This window comes from Herpailurus yagouaroundi, unplaced genomic scaffold (assembly GCF_014898765.1).
Source record: "Herpailurus yagouaroundi ecotype Mexico unplaced genomic scaffold, PumYag 142, whole genome shotgun sequence".
Lineage (NCBI taxonomy): Eukaryota > Metazoa > Chordata > Mammalia > Carnivora > Felidae > Herpailurus > Herpailurus yagouaroundi.
In genome coordinates this window covers 14345478-14367334 of record NW_024412397.1, presented here as the reverse complement: position 1 = coordinate 14367334, position 21857 = coordinate 14345478, and the positions used below count along the sequence as shown (strand labels likewise).

The 21857-nt window shown below is 42.1% G+C and overlaps 1 long non-coding RNA gene across 1 annotated transcript; it reads right to left on the bottom strand.

Annotated features, from left to right (window-relative positions):
* Nucleotides 1-11445: 11445 nt before the first annotated feature.
* On the bottom strand, nucleotides 11446-16519 carry LOC121032848 (uncharacterized). Its single transcript, XR_005791542.1, has 2 exons — nucleotides 15349-16519; nucleotides 11446-12849 (listed from the first exon to the last, which is right to left on the bottom strand). It is a non-coding gene; the product is annotated as an uncharacterized LOC121032848 (long non-coding RNA).
* Nucleotides 16520-21857: the final 5338 nt, after the last annotated feature.

The following is a 21857-nucleotide window of genomic DNA, read 5'->3' as shown; positions in this document are numbered from 1 at the left end:
CCCACAGCACGCTGGCTGGGAGACTTTGCTCTGGTCGACAGTGTATCAGGCCCTGTTCTCTAGGACAATCCTGTAGAAATGATCTTTTGAAGTGTCACGCCCTTCCCCCCAGTATGGTCACAAGCAGAAACACGTTTCCAATACACCTGGACACAAATGTCCGCTGGCTTAACCATGCCTCTCCCTCCCCGATTATTTATTTGCTCTGACAATTTCCCAAGAGAAATTTTGGTTGGCTAATACAAGACTCGATGCATTTGGGGGAATTTTAGGACCCAAACACATTAACCTTAAGGAGATAAGCTGTTTCAGATTCTTCTGGGAGGGCAACTAATACCCAAGTGCGTAAATACCCCAGATGGTAATTCCAAAAGTCTGCTGTGAAACTAGGCTGGGATAGAAAAAGAAATCCAAACTCTAAAACATCCAGCACTTGGTGACTGACGGATGATTCTGTTCTAATCTTAAACATCCAGAACTTTCTTCTACCCCTGTCAGCTCTCTCCTGTGCCCTACTTCCTCCTGTGCCGCAACAGCCAGGTCTTAGTTCACTTTATTCTCAGAGAATGGGATTGTTGCACACACCAGGAAGCCCTCGTGTCTGACAGGATTTGACCCACGGAGCAGCCCCTCCCTGCCCTGGGCCTCCTGGTCCGGTGTCCTGGTGGAGCCAGAAGGACCTAGAACATGTTACCATACTTCGAACTGTTGGGTGTTGGATGCCAGAATCGATGGCCCTTCTTTCCAGAGAAGTACAATCAACCTGTGGTTCGAAGAGGGAAGTAATGAAGCGTGTCTTGTTCTGTTTCAGATTTATACGCTTTAATCTTTGGATCGGTGCCTGACGTTTCTCTTGATGGCTCCTGGTTGGCTGGAGCAGAACAGTGGATCTTGCTTCTTGTGTGTTTTATGAACCATGATCCACTCATAGGAGCTCAGGGAGTGGACTGGAGCTGCCTCTGACTTCTCCTCATTCTCCTTTCCACAATTCTATGGCTAAAGAGGAGAGAAACAATGTGCCTGCCCTCCATCCCCTACTGGGTCACCACCCTGCGGGGTTAATGGCATTCTAGGCCTTCACTTGCCAAGTCAAATTCTATTCGTAGTCTCCACAAACAGCCATCCCTAGCCCTAGAGGTGCACACGCTGGCAAGGCGCCAAGACCCCCGCAGGATGACAGCAATAGGAAGAGGCCGTGCAGGCCCCAGAAATGGGCTGGAGGCTGTTTCAGCTGGGAATCCCAAGGCCTTGGCCACCTGGAGCATAATTTGGAAGGGGGAGTGCAAAGAAAATAGCGGGCAAGGCCTCTTAGCCCGTGGGCCCTTGTCCTGTGAGGAGGGCAAGCTGAATGTGGCGAAGCAGACAGGCCCAGCATGGGGGGCACCTGGTTTGTGCCTCTGGGTCATACTGTACACATAACCACACACACACACACACACACACACTCTCTTTCTCTTCATTCCTTCCTCCTCTTTTTTAAAAATATTTTAATTTTTACTGAGATAATTGTAGATTATTACAGTGAAACAATTACAGTCACGATGATAACAGGTAATAAGAAATAATACAGGGGCGCCTGGGTGGCTCAGTCGGTTAAGCATCCAACTTCAGCTCAGGTCATGGTCTGGCAGTTGTAGGTTCAAGCCCCGCGTCAGGCTCTGTGCCGACAGCTCGGAGCCTGGAGCCTGCTTCGGATTCAGTGTCTCCCTCTCTCTCTGCCCCTCCCCTGCTCATGCGCGGCCCCCCCCCCCCCGCCGCCCCCTGCTTCTCTCTCTCAAAAATAAACATTCAAAAAATTTAAAGAAATAATACAGAACATGGACATGTTGACTGGGGTGTCTACATAGAGATATGAAACATCCTTTATGGAGCAAAACAAGAAAAAAATAGGGGTAGGCCAGAGGCAGGGGAAGGAAATTCTAAGCAGGAACCTGCTGTCCATGTCCTTATGAAGTTATATCTGTCAAGGAAGGAGGACATGTCATTGGACAGTTTGTTAGCTTGATTGATAACTTTTAAATATTTAGACAAACGGCATGTGACCTCCCTTTGCACCCCTGCCTCACAGCCCTGCAAAGGTTAGAGGTGGGCCTAAGGGCTGGAGAGAGGTTCATTCCTAAGTTAATTACCCTTAGAAATAGGCTGAAGATTTTATAACCTAACCAGAACCATCTATGAGGTCCGGGGAAAGGTCCGATCCCTCCCCCGGAGCGCCTCCAAAATTGTGGCAGCCAAGGCAAGGAGTAGGGTGGGAGTACTGGGGGCGGCGTGTGGAAACCGGGGTTTGGGAAAAGATCCTTTTAGTAAGACTGGAATCAAGAACTCTTGTTCCCTTGGGATAAATGATCCATGTTCAGTAAATTTGTCTCCTTCTCTGCTTTGGTATTTTCTCTGTGTTCTTGTTCTTTGGAGATTTCCCTTAGCATCCCAGCAAAATTCCGCATGAAAAGCTCCTATGGGTCTTGGCTGAGAGGCTAGGGCCACCCCACCCCCTCCCCGTGCCTACGGGCTTGATTAGCTGGTAAGCTCGGGGCCCTGGGACAGGACCCAGCTGGTGAAGCCCCGGGAACATTTTGCGGCCTCTGCTTCCTTGTCCTTTATAGGACCCGCAAAAGACAGAGTAGCTACAGGAAAGGCAGGGCCTACTCCTGTCCCACCCTAGTGCCCAGAGTGTGTGTGTGTGTGTGTGCTCAGATAGTGTTCGTTGAATGAATAAACAAAGGTCCTCATCCACCATGGTACACAAGGTGTACTCGATAAATTGTTAAGGTAAAGACTTATCTTGGGGGTGCCTGGATGGTTTAGTCGATTGAGCGTCCAACTCTTGATTTCGGCTCGGGTCATGATGTCACAGTTCATGAGTTCGAGCCTCACATGGGACTCTGTGCTGACAGAACAGAACGTGCTTGGGACTCTCTCTCTCTGCCCCTCCCCTGCTCGTGCTCTCTCTCTCTCTCTCTCTCTCTCTCTCAAAGTTATTAAATAAACTTAAAAACATTTTTTAAAAAGAGACTTATTTTTAAGCATTTTCATCAATGAGGGATTACTAACAATTGACAAGAAAATATAGACAATATATAATTAAGTACGTATATAAACATACTGATCATAAGATTAAAATATAATTATTTTAATTAAAATTTAGTAAATAATAAATTATTTGGACTGTTTGATTGAATATATTTGAACTAAATTTACCCCTAGAAAGTTTGATCATTTTGTCTAAAGAGAGAGAAAAACAATTTGTTGTGTTACCAAACGGAAAACAGGGGGTTGATTTAAAATAGCTTCAAGTACATGCATCATAATTTCTTCCTGGTTTCAGCCTACAGAGCGTCATGTTCTGAATTGTTTGTAGTGTCCTTGATGGATCTGCCCTTCCTTAAGATGTTTATTTGTATCTGTAGAACGAGTTCATCCACCAAGACAAGAACCATTGCTTCTAGGACAGGTCTGCCAACTAAGCCTACTCAGGTTGTCTCCAGATATTTATTCCAAATTTAGGAACAGGTCCCTAGATTGTTGTCTCAGCAGATGTGTTTGTAGTATTTATGCTTAATGTTAAAAGCTCTACTCTTTTTTTCCAAGTTTACCAAGCACTATGTAACTTACCTTTGGCCAGGATGTATTGACATGTTATCATGATTCCGTACAAGGCCCATTGTGTCGCGTTCTTATTCACATCAGTGAACACTAAGACATACAGATCAATGGAATAGAATCAAGGGTCTAGAAATAAATGCGTACATCTATAGCTACCTGACAAGGGCTCTAAGCCAGTAAAATGGGGGTTCAGTAAATGGTGCTGGGACAACTGGATCTCCACAAGCAAAAGTATGAATTTGGACCTCTAGTTTACAGTATATATAAAAATCAAATCAAAATGGATCAAAAACCTAAATTGAGAAACTAGACCTATAGAATTCTTAGAAGAAAACCTAGGAGTAAATCTTCCTGACCTCAGATCTAGCAATGGATTCTTAAAAATGACATACAAGCAACGAAAGAAAAAAAACGATTGTATTTCATAAAAATTGAAAGCTTTTGGGCATCAACGGACTATTCATCAAAGTGAAAAGACAATCTACACAGCGGGGGGAAATATTTGCAAATTATGTATTCAGTAAGGGACTTGTATCAAACACATAAGAAACTCTTAGAATTCAATGATAAGAAAAGACAAACAACCAAATTCAAAAATTAGCAAAGGACAGGCACAGACATTTCTCCAAAGAAGATATGTAAGTGACCAACAAGCACATGAAAAGATGCTCCACGTTATTAGTCATTACGAAAATGCAAATGAAAACCACAGCGAAATACCACTTCACATCCATGAGGATGGCTACAATCAGGAAGAAAGTTAACAGAAAATAACAAGTGTTGGCAAGGACGTGTAGAAATTGGAACCCTCCTACATTGCTGGTGGGAATGTAAAATGGTGCAGCCACTGTGGAAAACAGTTTGGTGGTTTCTGGAAAAGTTAAACAGAATTACCATATGATCCAGCATCCTAGGTATATACCCAAAATACCTGAAAACAGGTATTCAAACAGAAATCTGCACACAAATGTTCATTACAGTACTATTCACAATATCCAAACAGTGGAAACAACCCACATGTCTGTGGATGGCTGTATGAACAAAATGTGGCATATTGATACGATGGAACATAATAAGTCCATAATTCTCCAATGCTACCTGCTACATTCTGCAATGTGGATGAACCTCAAAAACATTATGCTAAGTGAAAGGAGCCAGACACAAAAGGGCACATAATATATGCTTTCGTTAAAAAAAAATTTTTTTTTAATGTTTATTTATTTTTGAGACAGAGAGAGACAGAGCATGAACGGGGGAGGGTCAGAGAGAGAGGGAGACACGGAATCTGAAGCAGGATCCAGGTTCTGAGCGGTCAGCACAGAGCCCGATGCGGGGCTCGAACTCATGGACCACGAGATCATGACCTGAGCCGAAGTCGGACGCTTAACCGACTGAGCCACCCAGGCGCCCCTATGCTTTCATTTATATGATATGTCCAGGATAGGTAAGTCCAAGATAGGTAAATCGATAGACATAGGAAGCAAATGGGGATGGGGGGCAGGAAATAGGGAGTGACTGGTTAATGGATACAGGGCTTCCTTTTGAGGTGATGGGAGTGTTTTGGAACTAGACAGAAATGATGGCTGCACAACGTGGTGAGTGTACCAAATGCCTTTGAACTCTATACTTTAAAATGATTGTTTTTATGTTATGTGAATTTTACCTCAACAAAATACAGGGGAAAAAAATGACAACAACCAGGCCCTTGCCCCTTTCCCAGATACCTCCATGGAGCTGCCTCTGTGGGAATGAAGTCCAGTCCCCAGAAACCTTCAGATTTATCTTTCAGGTGCTGAGCCAATCCTCAGGGGGCAGGAAACACAATGCAGCCTTGTCTTAACATTCCCTGGGGCACAGGAAAAAGTCACACATGCCCGGACAGTTCCTGATCTTCCTGTATTTCCCTCTTCTTCTTCCCCCAGCCCTCTGCTAAGCAAGTCTTGGATATTGTACCAGGACTGGCTACATAATTTGTGGACTCCAAGGCAAAGTGAAATTGTTAAGATTATTAAGAATTTCAAGATGGCGGGGCGCCTGGGTGGCGCAGTCGGTTAAGCGTCCGACTTCAGCCAGGTCACCATCTCGCGGTCCGTGAGTTCGAGCCCCCATCTCGCGGTCCGTGAGTTCGAGCCCCGCGTCAGGCTCTGGGCTGATGGCTCAGAGCCTGGAGCCTGTTTCCGATTCTGTGTCTCCCTCTCTCTCTGCCCCTCCCCCGTTCATGCTCTGTCTCTCTCTGTCGCAAAAATAAGTAAACGTTGAAAAAAAAAATTAAAAAAAAAAAAAAAAAGAATTTCAAGATGGCAATAGAGCATTTAGACAAGTGTAGGGCTCTTCTCTTCTGAACACTGTCCTGTCTGCACAGCTCACCTACCCTGGTGGTCCCCATCCCTGTCAACTGTGCCTGGCTCCATTGTCACTTTCTAGCACCATGGACTCTCTCTCTCTGGCAACGATGATTGCTTGTATGCTGTCTGAGCTGCCTCGACCACTCAGCTGTCCCCACAGAGCTGTCTTCTGAAGCCAGATGTGTTTAATGTCCTTTCCACCTTTCTTCTCTCACCCCACCCCTCCCAATGCTTGGGACCCAGTTTGCTTGAGCCCTCAGGGAGCCATGCAGAAACTCTAGCTGCCACGAGAGCTCACTGTCCTGACAGGAGGGATGTGGCCCTGAATGTCAGGTAATGGGAGGAGGCGTGGCCAGACTGAGGCCCTGTACCGGTGGAGGGGGTCAGGCCTGAGGATCCCAGAGGCTCCCTCCAGCCCTGAGATGCTATTTAATCTAGGCTGATGCGTGCTGTTACACCTATTTTCACAGATGAGTAAACTGAGACTCAGAGAGGTTAAGTAACTTCTGCACGTTCACATAGCTGGTTACCTGCTTCATTTCGTGTTCAAGTGTAACCTAGGATGATTTGAGACATTTGTTTCTTTTACTTTTGGTGATACTGACTGATAGCTGGTTACCTGCTACGACTCTGTTAAGATCAGGACTTTTTTTTTTTAATAGCTTTGCTGGCCAGGTTTCAGTTTCGTTTCATTTTCTATCACTTCAGTTTCAGTTCTGTTTCTCAGGATACTCTCTTTCCCTTTTCAGTGGTAGTATCTGATCCTGTTATGACTATTTCTTTGTGATTCCTTTCTGATTAAAATACACCAATTATTCTAAGGCAGATATTCCTCAACAGGAAGTTTAAACAGATTTAAAACTTAGTAACAGGCAGATTTCGTGTAGCGTTAAGCAAAATGTATCTGCTTTGTTAGTATCACAATTTTGCCCAATAGCTGTCTCAGCGTGTATGTACCCATGGCCGGACTTGCCTTGTGTGTGCAGTCCTTGATGTGAAAAAACCACCGACCAGTCTCTGACACACTGATCAGCCAAATGTAATGAGCCATATCTGGTACTTCTGCCTTTCAGGAGAAAAGACTGCAAACTCTCTGGCTGAGCTGGTATCCCAGCCATAAAGTGGAGGAAAGTACGCTGAGTCTCTTCTTCACAGCTTATTCTCAACTCTAGGGAAATCTGAACAGTCCAGGGACTCCGTGGGCAGTATGACCGGAAAGTTTGAGGAAGGGAGTCAAAATAATGACCCAGGGGTTAGATCACTCTTCAGTCTTGACAACACTGAGAGAGAGAGAGAAAAGACGGAACTTCTATTTAGACAATCACGTATTCTTTGGACACTGAATCACCAAGATGTTTGAATTCTAAAAAATGTCTGCTTGAAACTTAAGTCCTTGATGCCCCCATATTTGAAATTATATTGTTTTCCATTCCACAATGAATATTTGCTGGATTTTGACAGTTTGGAAAAAGAAAAGTACAAAGAGAAAGAAAACATTCTAAATGCAATTTTGCCATAAAAATGTAACTCCTGTTAGCATTTTAGTATACTCTCCTCCATTTCTGTTTTCTACTCATATTTTTGCATATTTTTTGCTGTATGTAAACTTTTATTTCTTTTTTTTTAAATTTTTTTAACGTTTTTTTTATTTTTGAGACAGAGAGAGACAGAGCATGAACGGGGGAGGGGCAGAGAGAGAGGGAGACACAGAATCTGAAACAGGCTCCAGGCTCTGAGCTGTCAGCACAGAGCCTGACGTGGGGCTCGAACTCACAGACTGTGAGATCATGACCTGAGCCAAAGTCGGACGCTTAACCGACCAAGCCACCCAGGCGCCCCTGTAAACTTTTATTTCTGATGTTTTTTACTCAACAGTATATTAAAGCATTTCCTCGTGTTGATGCACATTTTACCAACTACATTTTTAATGATTACATAATATTGTCTCGTGTATATGATGTATTTGCCCATTCACTTACTTTGGGATATTAATGTTGAAGATTATCCTATTATGCAGATGTTTGCATATAAAGTCTTTTTCTTTCTTTTTCTGATTTACGATTATTTCCTTAGGATACATTCCCAGAAATAAGTATATTAAAAGGTACAAAAAATTGTAAAGATTATTGATACATGTTAAGTTCCTTTACAGAATGGTTGTAGCCCTCTACAGTAGCCTATTTAATGTAAGTATTATTGGTAAAATCATCTCTTTAAACTAACGTGAAGCAAATATTCCATTAATGCAGCTTGCTACACATTGAATTTATATAAAAATGCCCTTTATTTTGCCTATGCCTCTGAAAGGGTTTTAGCAGTTTACTAATGTGACTATATTTGAATTTAAAAATCAGGCTTTAATCAGTTTACTTATTCGACACAGAGTCATAAAAAGAAGTGTAACATATGGTCCGTGTCCCATCAGATAGACAAGAATGATACATAGACATACGCAGGGAGAAAAGAGGGTCGCTGAGCTGGGTGGGGGGGTGGGCGGCAGTTCAGAGGGAAATGAAGCTCAGGGAGCAAGATGGGTGGAGAAGACAGGTTAGTTCCTCTCCTCTGAGAGTGCTAGAACCTGACTCTGCAGGATGGTAAGACTTACAGACAGACAGACAGGGGGACAAGGGCCTTCTTGACTAGGAAAACAGGATTCACAAAAGACGATTCATCATAAACATTAGAAAATGAGGAGACTGTAGGCTAAAATTTGCAAGTGATGTAGACTATATTTGAACACTAAATTCTGATGTTCCACTTCCTGATTTTTATTCAAAGAAGTCAGCCTGCAGAAGCTCATATAATTTTAGAGCTCAAAGAGATTGTAGCAATCACTCAGCCCAATACCTCCCAGATCCTATATTTTTGCAAAGGAGGAAGGGAACATTGGTGAGGGATTACAAGCTTTATGTCCTAATTTCCAGGACAGTGCTTTTTTTACGGGGCCCTATACTCTCAGGCACACCATGTGGGAATCTGACACAGGCCAGGATTATTTAATGCTATACATGGTGTTATATGGTTACACACACACACACACACACACACACACACACACACACACACACACACCACCATTCTCACAGAGCCTGGGAAAATAATGCAGAAGTGGGGAGTCAGGTAGGAGTCATTATGTAGATGTGACAGAGTGACTGACTTTTGAATAGCTTCAAAATTTCTTTCCATACCTGTAATGGGATATTTTGAATTGAATGATTAAATGAATGATACAACTATTGGAACTATTTGTGTCTCGCATACTTAAATATTTGTAAAGAAAGTCTACAAATGTAATCATCATATAAATTAAACTTCTTCTCTATCCCTTACTAAATAGAAGCCACCCTACTAAATTTTATAAGGAATGCTATAAACAATAAGGTGGAGGATGTAGTCTAAGGAGCTCACAATTTAACTGAGGAAATAAGACACAGAAATATATATTATTTATATAATATTATATAATATATTATATTATAATATTATATAATATATATATTACAAGTGTAAAATTATTTGATACACCTTTTATATAACTTCTATTACCTAATCAATGTCTCACAAAGAGTGAACACTCAATACATATTTGCTAAAGGAAGGAAGGAAGGAAGGAAGGAAAGAAGGAAGGAAGGAAGGAAGGAAGGAAGGAAGGAAGGAAGGAGAAAAAGACCATTTCCAGGCAGGATTTTCCATAGAAGAGTTCCTGAAAGACGAGATGTGAGCCCAGTCCTCGAGGATGGTTGAGATTTGGAAGAATGAGGAGAAGATAAGGAATATTCCAGACAAGAAATAAAGCATGAGCCTAACGTGCCTATTCACGGCAAATTAGATAAACATGTTCTCTAATTGCTAAAAATTAACTTTCCAAAATAGATAAATGCAGTACAACCAGACACGTGAGCATACACATAGCTGAAAATTAACAGTATACCTCTCTAAGAGGTAATTTGGGGGCAAGAGAAAAAATCATTCTATGAGATAGCATTGAAAAATAAATAAACTATTTGTTCTCCAAAAAAATAAACACACCTAAAACAAAAACCACACCCTAAAAACTTTTCCTCAATTAGATTGCTATAAACTAGAACAAGTAGGAGTGGAAAATATACCATCTCCTGAAATGTCAAAGAGATATTAATGATTAGTGATCACACAGTTGCAAGATACTGTTGGACGCTGATTTTCTCCTGATGTAAAAGGTATGTAAGTTCAGTTCTGTGTCATTGCATGGGGACAAAGGTGTTACAAGTACACATGGATCACTCACTCTGCATATGATACCTTTGCCCCATGCCTTTTATACAGTGAAAGAATTACAGCTATTATTCTAGGCTCTAGTGCCTAACATGTAAAGGCTTTCTTTCCTCCTTCAGGAATTTTAAACTTAAGAAAAGGCATGTGCTATTCACAGATGCATAACATACGTAAAGAGTTTTTGTTATAATTTTCTTTCTTCATTAAAAGAATTTGTGTTTTTTAAATGAAAGGGGGCTTAATGGTTATTTAATCTAAACCCTCAACATTGCATGTAGATACATAGTTATACAATAATACACAAGGATGGGAGATGGGGGTGTGTTTACATACACGCCTTAGAAATGGTAAATGAACCTATATCTTACGAGGTAAATGAACTTATATATAAATCTAAACAGCAGTGAATGAACCTATACATAACAAGGTTTCTATATTTTGCATGAAGCGGAAACAACATGAACTAGAGCAGACTGGGAAAAGTTAAGAATGTATACTGCGTCCCTATAGAAACCACTAGGGAGGAGGATTACCAGAATGACTGAGGGAGAAGCATGCCAAATCCTTTTCTCCAAAGCAGTGATAAAGTTGGACAAAACTATCAAAAACAACCATTTTGGTACTCTGTAAATTGACCAAAGTCACACAACAAATTGAGAAGAATTTATTGGTGATAAATTCCTAAACTTCAGTAAGATCGGTGGAAGTCTGTGGTGTTTTAGCCTGGGGCTGTTCCTTTCCATCCCTTCCCCCAGCTCCATAGTGACATGGTTCTACTCAGGCAGAGTAGGTGATGAGAGGGAGCGGTCAGAAGGGACTGAGATCAGCAACATAAAATAAAAAACCATGATACATTATGACCAAGTGGGACTTATCCCAGGAATGCAAGGTTGGCTCAACAGCTAAATATCATTTAAGATAATACACGATATAGTGGAATAGAATATAAAAACCACATGATCACCTTAATCAATCTAGAAAAATCATAGGACAAAATCTAATACCTCTTTATGATAAAAAACCTTCAGCAAACTAAGAACAGAAAGGAACTTCCACAATCTAATAAAGGGCATTTACGAAAAATGTACAACTAACATTATGCTCAGAAGTGAAAGATTGAAATTTTTCCCCCCACTAAGATGGGGACTCAGGTAAGGATATCCACTCTTAGTTCTTCCATTTCAACATCGCACTAGAAATTCTAGCCAATGCAAACAGAGAATTTAAAAAAGCACACTAATCAGAAAGGAAAAAGGGAAACATCTTTATTCATAGACTCATGCTCCTATTTATAGAACATCTTAAATAATACACACACTACTAAAATGAACAAGTAGCAAGGTGTGGAGTACAAGATCAACATACAAAAATGAATTGTATTTCTATATACAAGCAATGAACAATCCCAAAATTAGGAGATCGGTATAATCTTAAGATAAAAATGTAGTACTCCCAAACCACAGCTTATAATACATATACTCCGTACAAATATACACACATATATACATGCACACACACATATAATCACAGGAAAATATTGGAAATGAAATGTGTAGTAGTTACCTGTAGGCAGCTGAGTTTGGGCTAATTTAAAAATGTTAATACGAATTGAATTTTTTAATCATATTTTTAATAATGAACATCTGTGGCTTCGATAGTGAGGAAATAAGTGGCAAATGTTATTTTAAATTGGTCCTTGAATTGAAAGGATGGTATAGTATTTGGAAATGTAGCTTTGGGTGGCCACCTACAGTTTGAATCATGCCTCAGTCATTTTCTAGCATGAAACCTTGGAAAATGGCTTAACTCTCAGTCTCGGTGTCCTCATCTATAAAATGACATTTATCAGAAGAATGTTATGAAGATTAACAGCAACTATGTGTAAAGTGATCAGTTCGACAGCACACAACTCAATACTCAATAAATGGTCTTTATTACTGTTGCTGTTGCTTAGAAAGACTTATGCTTTGCTGTGGAAAAATGATTCTTTTCTCATGGCTGTTATTTCTTTGCTCTTTTTCCAATCATTAGAATCATTAGAATAGGGAACACGCTGACCAATAAGGATGAGGTGGAGTTGGAGATAATCACGGCAACTCTGCATTATTAGAGTAGCTCTGCGTTTGAGTCATTCGGTTGCTACGTGACATCGGCTCTTGAGGTCACTGCTTAAGTCTATAGGCAGGATGTGTAGAAAAAGGGGAGTCGTAAGGTGAGCTGGTGCCATTGCCAGAGCTGTCCCAAATGGGAGCAGAAGCTACGAGGAATCCCCAGCATGGCTTCTCTCCTTGCCATTGGCTATTTAATGCTTGTGAGACCTGGCAGTTAGAGGGCGAGGTGTGGGAGGAGAAAGGGAGAGGGATTTTGAGAACTCATAGTGTGTATATGAGTCTTAATTTAGCACCAGGCCATCGTCTCCTCCATATGGCTGACTGCTTGAGTCACCAGTTGAAGCCCAAGACTCCTCAGAGGTTAGAAGTCAGGAAATGACAAGTTAGTCGAATTTCTTTGATCATTTCCAACTCTTCTGGCACGGCAGCCAAAGCCTTCTGATAGAATGGAAATGGTTCTGTAGGTCATCCAAATTTCAACAGCCAACGATGACATATGCCGTGAGTTTGCCAATCTTACCCAGGCACAGCTAAATCTGAAAAACAGTAGACCTGTGTGGATAAAATCTTTATCTATGCAGATAAAATCTTCATGTCTGGACTTAGCTTACATTTCTGTGAAATAAAACTCTTCTCGTGCCTTTTTAAAAAGTGACATGTTTAAGAATTATGAAGAAAAAAACCTTTAAAACCTTAAAGTTGTAAATGTTGATGGAACATTTTAAATACAAATATTGAATGCAAGAAAAAAACACTTTTTTTGAGAGAGACACAGAGCGCGAGTGGGGGAGGGGCAGAGAGAGAGGGAGACACAGAATCTGGAACAGGCTCCAGGCTCTGAGCTGTCAGCACAGAGCCCGACACGGGGCTTGAACCCATGAACCGCGAGATCGTGATCTGAGCCGAAGTCAGACGCTCAACCGACTGGGTCACCCAGGTGCCCCGTGAAAAATAAATTTTGACTTGATGTTGAAGAGGAACGTAAGAATTTTTAAAAAATATTTCAAGTACAGTCAGTCTACAAAACTAGTGTTCTGATGCGTAGATGTGCTCTGGGATAAATGTGGCAAGAGTGTTGTTTAATTTAGGTTAGATTTGCTTAACTTGTATCCACATAGTTCCATCAAACTTAGTTGAAAAGGTGAAAAAATAAAACAAATACTTTTTCCTACATCACAAATTGGGCGTTTTTAAACTGAATATTTATTTTGAGAGGGAGAGAGAGAGTATACACGTGCTTGTGGGGGAGAGGCAGAGGGAGAGAGAATTCCAAGCAGGCTCTACACTGTCAGTGCAGAGCCCCACATGCGGGGCTCCACCTCTCAGACTGTGAGATCATGACCTGAGCCAAAATCAACAGTCAGACGCCTAACCGACTGAGCCACCCCAGTGCCCTTCCATTTTTTTAAGTTTATTCATTTTGAGAGAGTAGTTTTTTAATGAACTAAAAAAAATTCACCACTTATTTATATATATGTTAGATGTATGACTTAAACATATTTTTAAATTAATTAAATCTTAGCATCAGTTTACAGGGTTTAAGTAAGTCTTTAGTATTTAGTATTTCCCTCTCTACATAAACATTTGTAACCAGTCCTCTAAAGTTGCTAAGTAACATTTAAAGTTTTATAGTTTTTAAAAATTCTTCCAAATAATTTTTTTCCAAGAAAAAGATAGTACTCTTTAAATGGTAGTATTTGGATCTAAATATGCATAAATTAAAATTATACCAAACAAGAACAGCAGGCCATTCAAGGTACCACATATAAGCCACGATCTAAGAAAGTGATCGCATTTACGCAGAATTGACAAGATTCAGGGGGAGTGACACCTCTAAAGAAATTTAAAAGGGACGAGTAGGCCGAATGTTAATGTATTTATTTCAATGTGGAATATCCCTTTCTTTGAGAGTAGATTATATATTTCCATTCACTAGGATTTCTTCTTTCCCAGCATTAAGTCAACGGGAAACTGAATCGCTAATCAAAAGGTTGTTGGGTTCTGCATCAGAATCCAGGGTGAAAATTGCATGGTCTTAGAGACTTTTCATGAGAGTGAGGAAAAGCCCAAAGCACTAGTCTGTCATTCTGGGTACGGAAAAGCATCCACCAGATGCAATGACCGTTTACATTGAGAAGTCCTGCATTAACCTTGACAAACGCATTGACTCTCCATTTTCCCTATTTAGATTACAAGCAATCTCCTTAAATCGCTTTTGATAGAAAGCAGATAATACAAAATTAAGGTAATTTCCTTATGCTCCGCACGGAACACCATCCTCCTGGTACTTCACCGTGCCTTTTGTAGTTTGGTTCCAGAGGATTATTTTGTACTCTTCTTTAGAAATGTTTCTGTCTGAGGATGACCTTGCTTGCCTTTGGCTGGGCCCCAGGTTTCCTTCAGAACACATTGACAAACTGACTCTTGGGACACCTTCTGACTCTGCAAGCCATTACAGGTTGATCCTAACCAGCTTCACTCTTTAATTTTTTGGAAGGCCAATATATTGAGGTAACAAGTGCAGAAAACCAGTTCTCCACTAGGCTTCTATGTTTCTTGCACAAGTCTTATTATTCTATTTTATATACAGTTTTAAAGATGACTCTGGTCAGCATTTTGTCCCTTTTATAAAATCAATTAATGAAAGTTTTGTGTTAAACTGCACTCATAAATGTAATGTATTGTCTTTTACCTTTCACTCGTCCTGTGGATGAGGATTTGTAATCTCCCTGTTTCCCACTTTATTTTGAAAAGAAAATCACGCCTGCAGAAAGGTGAAGTTCAATATTCACCCATATACCCTTTACTTTGATTTGGCTGTTGTCACTGCTTTGCCACATTTGCTTTGTTTCTCTATAATTTTTAAATAAAAAATAAGTTGTAGATATCATAACATTTAAACCTTCAGTGCTTGAGCAAATATCAGCCGAAAACAAGGGCAATTTTTTATACAACCACAAGGTCATTATGTCACCCAAGAAAGTTAGCATTGATAAAGTAACCATGTCTAATTAGAAGTCCCTATTCAAACTTACCGAATTATCCCCAATATGTCTTTTTAGAGTCTTTTTTTTTTAAAGTCCAGGATCCAATCACAGATCATTCACTGCATTTGCCTCCTTAGTTTTCTTTAGAACAATTTGCTTTCTTTCTGTATTTGCTTTCATGACATTGATTTTTTTTTAAGATTTTTGAAGATTTTAAGTTGTCTTATACGGTATCCCATAATCCACATTTGCCTTATTTTGTCATGATTAGATTCAGTGTAAACATTTTGGCAAGAATACCACAAACAGTATGTTCTTCCAATGATGTCCATGACATGAGGAGGAATATTAGATCGTCCCACTACTGATAATGCTCATTGTGACATGTTAAGGTGGCGTCCATCAGATTTATCCACAAATAAGTACCTTTCCCCCTTTTAACTGAGGCATTATTTTGAGAGCACGTGAATGTTCCTTTTGCCAGCAACTTTGCACCCAGTGGTGAATCGACTATTACACATGGTGGTTGCAAAATGAGAGTTTCCTCACACTTTCCTTCTAAATTTTTTGGCTGGCATGCTTCTGTAGAGAAGAGCTTTCCCTGGACCTTCGTCCACCGTTTTTCCTCTGAGAATCTCTATGGACTTGGATTCTTTTTTGATTCACTGGTACGTTATTCTTTGTGATACTCAAATTCTGCTGGATTCGCAGAGTAGGAGCCCCTTCGTGTGCCAATTTGACAGAGTTTATTGGCTTGGGTGTCCTTTCAACATATCGCAATAGGTCAGGATTTCTAAACCAACTGGCAAGAAGTGTGGGCTACTCTGATTCGGTTACTGATCAAGATCTATCTATGCAGCTGGCAAAGGTATCACTCAAACCACATAGGATCTTTGGAAGAAGGCTGGATGCTTGAAAAAAATTAGGCTTCTTTTCTGAATGCAAAAAGATAAGATACAGTGGGTTTAAGCTGGGTTCACAAAGAGCCCACCAATAATTTGATGTAACCATATTTAAAGAAGTATACGAATTCAGCAAATCCCATTCCAGAGAACACTACTGGGGCAGTTGTTATTTTCCTATCTAGCAAGCCAAACTTCCGAAACTTCAAATCTACTGTCCATGGGTCCCTGGAAGGCAGTATCATCAGGGTGCCTGGGTGGCTCAGTCAGTTAAGTGGCTGACTTCACCTCAGGTCATGATCTTATGATTCATGAGTTTGAGCCCCACGTCTGGCTCTGTCCTGACAGCTCAGAGTCTGGAGCCTGCTTCAGATTCTGTGCCTCCTTCTCTCTCTGCCCCTCCCCAGCTCACACGCTCTCTCTCAAAACTGAATAAATGTTTAAAAAAAAAAAAAAGGCGGCAGTATTGTCTTTTTTGGGTAGACAGGCTTTACAGTTGGGCAAAAAGTCTATTTGCAGACATCTCATAGAACCAGGCAAGTACCAGTTCCTGAATTTTTCTTTTTTTTAAATGTTTATTTTTGATATATATAGAGAGACAGAGTGTGAGAGGGGAGGGGCAGAGAGAGAGATGAGGAATCTGAAGCAAGTTCCAGGCTCTGAGCTGTCAGCACAGGAACCAAAAGATCATGACCTGAGCCCAAGTCGGACACTCAACCAACTTAGCCACCCAGGCACCCCTGGTTCCTGAATTTCTAGCATGAGCCAGTAGCCTGAAGACTTTCCAAATCAATCCACTTTAATTTTTTATGTTTATTATTTTTTTGAAAAATTTTTTTAACGTTTATTTATTTTTGAGACAGAGAGAGACAGAGTATGAATGGGGGAGGGTCAGAGAGAGGGAGACACAGAATCTGAAACAGGCTCCAGGCTCTGAGCTGTCAGCACAGAGCCCAACGCGGGGCTTGAACTCACAGACCGCGAGATCATGACCTGAGTCGAAGTCGGACGCTTAACCGACTGAGCCACCCAGGCGCCCCTATGTTTATTATTTTTTAAGAGAGACAGAGAGAGAGAGAGAGAGAGAGAGAGACAGAGTGTGAGTGGGGGAGGGGCAGAGAGAGAGAGAGAGAGAGAGAGAGAGAGAGAGGGAGACACAGAATCTGAATGAAACAGGATCCAGGCTCTGAGCTGTCAGCACAGAGCCCAATGCAGGGCTTGAGCAAGATCATGACCTCAGCCGAAGTCAGACACTTAACCGACCGAGCCACCCAGGTGCCCCCTAATCAATCTACTTTAGAATCAAGTTTATTTCCAGACAGGCTTCAAAGATTGGTGGATTCTCAGGGCGCCTGGGTGGCTCAGTCGGTTAAGCATCTGACTTCTGCTCAGGTCATGATCTCGCAGTGTGTGAGTTCGAGCCCCCTGTGGGGTTCTGTGCTGACAGCTCAGAGCCTGCAGCCTGCTTCGGATTCTGTGTCTCCCTCTCTCTCTGCCATCCCCCGCTCGTGCTGTCTCTCACAAAAATAGATAAACATAACAAAAAATAAAAAACAAAGGTTGGTGGATTCCAGGGCTTCTCCAAAAGTTTCAATGTACAAGTGGGAGAACTTGGGCCACCTGGTAAATCTAAGTTCCTAAGAATCTTCCTGACAAATGAAGCCACAACTCTAGGGAGACTCTGAATTTATCCAAACACTAATCTTCCAGAAAAGGTGCCATACACCCATGTTGGGCATGGATTCCTAGCTTACCAATGAGAATACTGTCATAGCATCAATACTGATGATTTCTATGTCAAACATGTCTTATAGCATGCTTTTGTAAACCTTACCAAGACATATCTCTTTAATTTTAAATATACAATTTTTTCCTTAAGTTATAGATCAATGAATAATTCATCTGTGTTGTTTCCAAGAACCTAACAGCTTTTTAACTGTAATCTTTAAAGATATTATTTAATAACTCTTAAATGTATGATATAACTAAACAAAAATATGAACTAAACAAAAATTTATTTTTGAGGTACCTTAAATCCTTGACAATTTAAGTGATCGAAGGTATAGACTGTAAGAACAATGGCTTTGGACATACATATTGCTTCCTTAGAATCTATGTTTTCCTTGCTTCTTTCCAACAGACCTGGATTTTTTGGGGGGTGGGGGACCGACATTGTTCTGACAAAGCTGACTCCACTTCTGTGGCTCCATTGAATAATCAGTAATGGGCATGTAACCTAAGCCAATTCATGTAGAATGAGTCTCAGTACTAGTCTGGCAATGTTGGAACACAAATGTTTTCTTTTCCCTTCTAGATATTAACAAAGAAAGATTCAGGTAACCCCAGAAGTAGTTGGCAGTTACTTTTGGTTCCTGGTGCATTATTGTTTGTTTACTCGGCAAACATTCATTAACAGCAACTGTGTTCCAGATGGCAAAATATAAAATTGAAGACTGATGTTAAGATACTTCTGTTCTAATGGAGGAAACAGATGTAGTGGGAGAGGGAGCAAGTAAGTCAACACTCACAAACACTGAAAGAACAAATCCTTGGTATGGATGAGATTACTAGTTTCGTCTGAGCTAGAAGTAGCTGTCTTTGGGCATCCTTCTTATAGAGTAGGTATCATTATTAGTGTGCTCTGAACCATTCAATTAACTGTGCTTTTACTGAAATTTCTTACAGTAACCCGATTGCAAAAGGGAGGGTTGCAAAGCCTCTGCTCAATCCTCTATCACTGGCTAGTGTCTTAATCCAAAGTAGAATCATAACTTGAAACCAGTTTTCTGGTTACATATAAGTATTTAGGCAGTAATGTCAATAATATCATCTTTCATTGCTAAGAAGCAAATAAACACAGTGAATGTGCATTAAATAGTACATTGAATATGCCTTAAATGTCATCTAGAGACAAGAGACAATAGCACTACTTTGTGTCCTTAAAGATGTCTTTTATGGCACATATTCCTCTGTGAACAACTTCGATACAAACATACTCCCACCGTTACCACAGTACCAATATCTGTCCTATCTGAATAATTATCCAGGAATTATGTAAAATACCAGAGAATCTAGATCAGGAGTTCTCAATAGGTAGGCCTGGTGGGAGGAATACCTTCCTAGGGCGTCTTATTAGAATCATCTGGGTAGTTTTCCCAATGAAACATGCCTACATCTCATCCCGGGATTTCCATCTGGGCTGCTCCCAGAAAAGCATGCAGTACATTCTTCTTACCCAGAGAATGTGTTCTCTCTTTCACATACAAAAGTTGGAAAAAAGTTGAGGCCTGGTCTAGTTACAGTATGGATAGAGGGCTCTGAAACAACGCACTGGGGGGGGGGGGGTAAATGGCAAATTGTGCACCTGATGGATGATGATAACCAGAATATTAGATCATTTTATACATGTCATATATATTCAAAAGCTGGGATCACTGAATTTTCTAATATTGGCCAAAGATAGAAGGACAAATGTCAACATTATTATTTTTACAAATCTCAATTCTAATATAAAATTTATGGGTCAAGTATTGTTGAGAGTTCCTACCAAATGGCTTCCTGTTGCCAAGGAAAATGTAAAGACCTTTTGCCTGAGTTACTTGGAAAAATGCCTCCCAAGGTTAAGTATTACCTTACTACACACGATATCCCAATCTGGACAGGTGACTCAATACAGACCTGTATCCAGCCAGACTAAGACGATTATTGGTTGCCTAAGGTATTTCACCCTGAGCTTTAGAAACGTGGGAGTAGATGAGATAGAGTAAAAGATTCCACGGAAGTTGAAGCTGACAGACAGCAAAAGGGAGCAAGGATTGTTAATTAACAGTCCTTAACAAAGTTTTCTCCTGATTGTAATGATTTCTACGTAACACGCAAAGAATGTAAAGAATTAGTAAATTACCTGGAAGAATGGCTCTCATATACTTTGTCAATCTTAAATGTGTTGAAAATAATTCCTTCTCCCTGCTTTATTGCTGAAACTGATTTTAGGCTTCAGTTCAGCCTTTTACTGAATTATAAATTAGCTTCTTAGGGCATAAACGTGAGATAAAGGGCTCAGCGAATGCTCTCCCACAGATGCCCCAATATCTCAGAGTTACGGTGTCATTTCTGTTTTTTACATACTCCTACTATACAGCTGTAGTAAGACTTAAAACAAAAAGGATTTAAAAGTAATCCCACCTTTTCAAATTAACCTTCAAAAAATCCAGATAGGTACTAAAAATTGGGGCTATATTAAAAAAAAAAAAAAGCCACAATGTGAGAAAGACATTTTGAAGGTACTCAAACCTTTAAAATATAAAAAAACTAAACAAAAATAAATAAAGTTGAGAGCCTGTCAAGGTGGTATCTTATTAAGTTCGAATCACAGGGAATTTACACGGGCACAAGGATCCAAAATGTTGGCGTCAGGCACAGCAACGTTATTTAGCAAGTAAACCGATCCCCAGAAGATGGAGGCGCGGGCGGAGAGGGACTTTTGCTAAAAAACTGTCGTGGAAATGACTTCCCAAAAGCGTTACAGATCAGAGGTAACCGTTAGGCCAAGGGCGTCCACATCAGCACGCCCCCCACTCCGCCCAGAGGCCGCGGAACTCCTCGGGTCGCGTCGCCTCCGCGCCCCCAGGGCCGCGCGTCCCCATCTCCGCACCTTGCAGCCGGCACACGCCGTGGGCGCCCGCTCAGCTTTGAGGCGTCCGGGCCCCCTAACCACAGCCACAATCCTGCCTCCCGAGCCAGTTCCCCGATCTGCAACTCAGAGAGTCAACACAACCGATCCTTGTGAAGTTGTGGTGGGAATTATGCCACTGCTGACTACCCGAAAGTCGGCCAGGCTGTGGAGACTGAAAGAGCTCGCCTTGGGTTAGCGCGCTCACTTCAGAAGAACCTCCACTCCTAGGACACGTTCAGTGCGGCGAACGGCGCTGGCCGAGGTGGGGCGGTGGCCCAGGCGAGGAGACAGAGCAGGGGAGTCAGTAGTCAAAAACAGGGCTAGGGCCCTCGGAAAACGTGAAATGACCCCCGTTAGTCCTCTCACGTGGACCTCGCAAGATACTCGCCGCGCTCGGCGCACCTAGCGATCCAGCCACCGCCCCACCGTCCCACCAACGTCCTACCCTAAGCTGGCAAAGACCAGATATTAGGACCGCGCGGAAGCCGCCGAGAGAGAGGGGCGGTCGCGTAGCAGTTGGGCGTGGCTTCTCGAAGAGGCAGCCCTTGGGGGCGGGGAGAACTACGCAACTGTCAACTCTGGCCTCTGATTGGCTGAGGTGCCTGCGCGGAGTCCGCAAGCGTCTCCGCCCGGCCCGGCCGCTCCTCCTCCTCTCCCAGCCGCTGGGTCCACACCGGCTCGCGAGGGAACCGCTCAGGCGCCGCCGCCCCAGCCCAGTGCGGACGACGGGAGAGAGGGAGGAGGAAGGAGAACACACTCGCTTGCTTGCTCCCACCCGCACTCGGGCTCCTAGAGCCGGCGCGGAGCCCAGGGGGAGGAGCCGCCGCGGGCACGCCCCGCCTCCGGCCCGGGAAGACGACGCCAGCGACCCCGCCGGCCGGCCACCGCCCCCCTCGCCGGCCGAGACCCGCCCCCGGCCCCGGCCCTCCCCCGGCGGCATGGAGGGGCCCAGCTCTTGACGGCAGCGCCGCCGCCTCGGC